Source organism: Petaurus breviceps, unplaced genomic scaffold, assembly GCF_028583685.1.
Source record: "Petaurus breviceps papuanus isolate PSGF00001 unplaced genomic scaffold, PetGlider_PUasm1.0 151, whole genome shotgun sequence".
In the NCBI taxonomy this organism is placed as follows: Eukaryota; Metazoa; Chordata; class Mammalia; order Diprotodontia; family Petauridae; genus Petaurus; species Petaurus breviceps.
The window spans coordinates 32,365,250-32,369,088 of NW_027185712.1; the positions used below are offsets into that span (position 1 = coordinate 32,365,250).

Sequence of the window (3,839 nt, forward strand, 5' to 3'; positions counted from 1 at the left end):
CCCTTGGTTTTTGTATTCGAAAGTCACATTTTCTGTTCAGCTCTGGTCTTTTCATCATGACTGCTTGAAAGTTCACTATTCCATTGAATATCCATATTTTCCTGTGAAGTATTATACTCAGTTTTTCTGGGTAGGTGATTCTTGGTTTTAATCCCAGATCCTTTGACCTCCAGAATATCACATTCCAAGCCTTTCAATCCCTTAATATAAAAGCTGCTAGATCTTGTGTTATCCTGATTGTGTTTCCACAATACTCAAATTGTTTCTTCCTGACTGCTTAGAATAATTTCTGCTTGACCTGGGATTTGGCTATAATATTACTAGGAGTTTTCTTTTTGGGATCTTTTTCAAGAGGTGATTGGTGAATTCTTCCAATTTCTCTTTTGCCCTCTGGTTCTAGAATATTAGGGCAATTTTCCTTGACAATTTCTTGAAGGATGATTTGTAGGCTCTTTTTTTGATCATGGCTTTCCGATAGTCCAATAATTTTTAAATGATCTCTTCTGGATCTATTTTCCAGGTCAGTGATTTTTCCAATGAGATTTTTCATATTGCCTTCTATTTTTTCATTTGTTTTGATCTCTTTAATAGTATCTTGATTGCTCATAAAGTGATCAGCTTCCATTTTCTCCAGTCTAACTTGGAAGGGATTATTCTCTTTAGTAAGTTTTCTAAATTCCTTTTTCATTTGGTCAATTCAGCTTTTTAAGTCATTCTTCTCCTCATTGGCTTTTTGGGCCTCTTTTGCCATTTGAGTTAGTCTATTTTTAAGGTGTTATTTTTTGAGTAAATTTTTGGTTCTCTTTTAGCAGGCTGCTGAATTTCTTTTCATAATTTTCTTGCATCATTCTCATTTCTCTTCCCAATTTTTTCTCTACTTCTCTTACTTGATTTTCAAAATACTTCTTGAACTCCTCCATGGCCTGTGACAGTTCATATTTTTTCTTGGAGGCTTTTGATGCAGGAGTTTTGACTTTGTTGTCTTCTTCTGGTTCCATATTTTTATCCTTCTTGTCTGCCAAGAAAGATTCTATGGTCTGATTGTGCTTCCTCTGTTTGCTCATCTTGTCAAACAATTATTTGACTTTTGAGTTCTTTGCCATGATAGAACTCTGCTTCCAAAGTGGAGAGAGTTGTGTCTTAGATTTCTGGGGTTTTTGCAGCTTTTATCCGAGCTGTTATCAGAGCTATAAGGAGGGTAGCCTCTCTACAGCACCACAAATTCTGGCATGCTAGCATTTCTCACCCCAGGACTACCATCAAAGGCTGCTACCCAGATCCAAGCAGGTCAAAGCAAGAGCAATTACCTTTTGACTGGTTGTTTGGTCCCTCTATAATCTGAAGGCCGAGAGCTCTGGAAGCAGCCCCACAGCAGCAGCTGTAGCTGATCATCATTGCCACCTCTGTCACCCCAGGTGCAGGGGCCAGACCATGCTGTTCTTTCACCCAGTTCCAACAGAGTTCCCTATTGACCTTTTATTTTCTCTTTGGCCTTTATGGGTTGAGAAGTCTGTAAACTGCCACAACTGCCAGTGATTCACCCTTCTGAAGTCTGCTCTGGCCAATCTGGGCTTCCCAGGTCTGGGCCTGTGAGATCACACAAACCTGTGCTTGGCTCCCAGTCTGGTGCAGTAGATACTTCCTGTTGGCCTGCTGGGCTCCCTTCAGCATGAGATTTGTTTCTCTCTGTAACTTTGCAGGTTCTGTACCTCTAAAATTTGTGTAGTCATTTTTTTACAGGTATTGGAGGTGGGTTGAGTGGGAGCTCAAGACAGTTCCTTCTTTTACTCCACCGTCTTGGCTCCATCCCTAATAAAAGCTCATATGGGGGGAAGAGTCATGATGGCAGTGTAGAAGCAAGAAAATGCCATGGGATCCCCCCATAACCACCTCAAATACCTATAAAATATCATTCTAAACAAACTTTGGAGCTACAGAACCCACAAAGAGACAGAGAGAAACAAATATCCCAGTGATGGAAGCCTGGAAGGTAAGCAGAAAGGGTCCATCACAACATGCTGGGAGTTTCGCCCAGCCCCATGTGAGCCTATGGTTTTAGGCTGAGGGCAGCCCCAACAAGCAGTGGCTGGAGCAGACCTTGAGAGAATGGATCACCAACAGCAGTGGCAGTTTCCAGAATTATCAAGCCATAAATGCCAAAGGCAAAGTAAAAGGTCAATGTGGACTGTGCAGGTACAGGGGGACTAAGAGTAGATTCCGGCCTTTGCACCTGGGTGAGAGGTGAGAAGCCTTGGAGGTACAGTAGCGTGTGTAGCCACCACTCCATGGCTGCTTCAGAGCTCTTGGCCTTCAGATTGTACAAGGGCCAAGCGACCATTATGAGGGAGAATGGCTCTTGCTTTAATCTGCTTGGATTTGGATCACTGTCTTGGGTGGAGTGTGTGGAGTGTCTGCGGTGTGTGACCAGGTTCCAGAGCCTGTGGTGATTTCAGAAAGGGCAGCCAACTAATAGTTACAGCATCTGCAAAATCCCTAGGGATTCAGGACAAAGCTCTCTTCTCTGGAAGCAGAGTTCTACTGAGGCAAAAAGCTCAAAAATCAAGTAATTGAGTGGTAACATGAGGAAGCAATGGAAGCAAAGCAAATACAGCAGTCAAACCTTAGATTCCTTTTATGGGGACAAAAATAATCAAAGCATGGAATGGGAGGAAGACAATGAAGTCAGAACTCTTGCACCAAAAGCCTCCAAGAAAAATATGAATTGGTTATAGGCCATAGAGGAGCTCAAGAAGGATTTTGAAAACCAAGTAAGAGAATTAGAAGAAAAATTTGGAAGAGTAATAAGAATGATGCAAGAAAATCATGAAAAGAAAGTCAACAACCTGAGTGAAGAAAATAGCACCTTAAAAAATTGACTAACTCAGGTCCTTCTTCCTGTAGCCAAGATTTGTGGTGCTCTCATGAGAGCTCTCCCTCTTCCTAGGCCAGTGCTCATGGAGTCAGTGCCATTTTCAGCTCCAGCACAAAGATAGTGAAGCCCAATGGCAAGAAGCCAGATGAGTTTAGGTCTGGTATTTCAGAGGCTCTATTGGAGTTAGAGATGAACTCTGACTTAAAGGCTCAATTAAGAGAGGTGAATATCACAGCAGCTAAGGAAATTGAAGTTGGTGGTGGCAGAAAAGCTATCATCATTTTTGTTCCAGTTCTTCAGCTAAAATCTTTTCAGAAGATCCAAGTACGACTAGTTCATGAATTGGAGAAAAAATTTCAGTGGCAAACATGTGGTCTTTATTGCTGAAAGGAGAATTCTTCCTAAGCCAACAAGAAAAAGCCACACAAAAAGTAAACAAAAGTGTCCCAGGAGCCATACTCTGACTGCTGTGCATGATGCAATTCTTGAAGATCTTGTCTTTCCAAGTGAAATTGTTGGCAAGAGAATCCATGTGAAACTAGATGGCAGCAGACCCATAAAGGTCCATTTGGATAAAGCACAGTAGAACAATGTGGATCCCAAGGTAGAACCATTTTCTGGAGTTTATAAGAAGCTGACAGGCAAAGATGTTAATTTTGAATTTGCAGAATTCCAGCTGTAAATGCAAAAATTATTAAATAAAGTCCATTGTTCATAAAAAAATGACTAACTCAAATGGCAATAGAGGCTCAAAAAGGCAATGAGTAGAAGAATGCCTTAAAAAGCTGAATTTGCTAGATGGAAAAAGAATCTTAAAAGCTCACTGAAGGGAATAATTCCTTCAGAATTATTGGAGCAAATGGAAGCTAATCACTTTGTGAGAAATCAAGATACTATTAAAGAGATCCAAACAAATGAAAAAATAGAAGGCAATGTGAAATATCTCATTGGAAAAACCACTGACCTG

General features: G+C 40.8%; 1 pseudogene; it reads left to right on the forward strand.

Annotated features, from left to right (window-relative positions):
- The first annotated feature begins 2,890 nt into the window (after positions 1-2,890).
- Positions 2,891-3,595, forward strand: LOC138154055 (small ribosomal subunit protein eS7-like; annotated as a pseudogene).
- Positions 3,596-3,839: the final 244 nt, after the last annotated feature.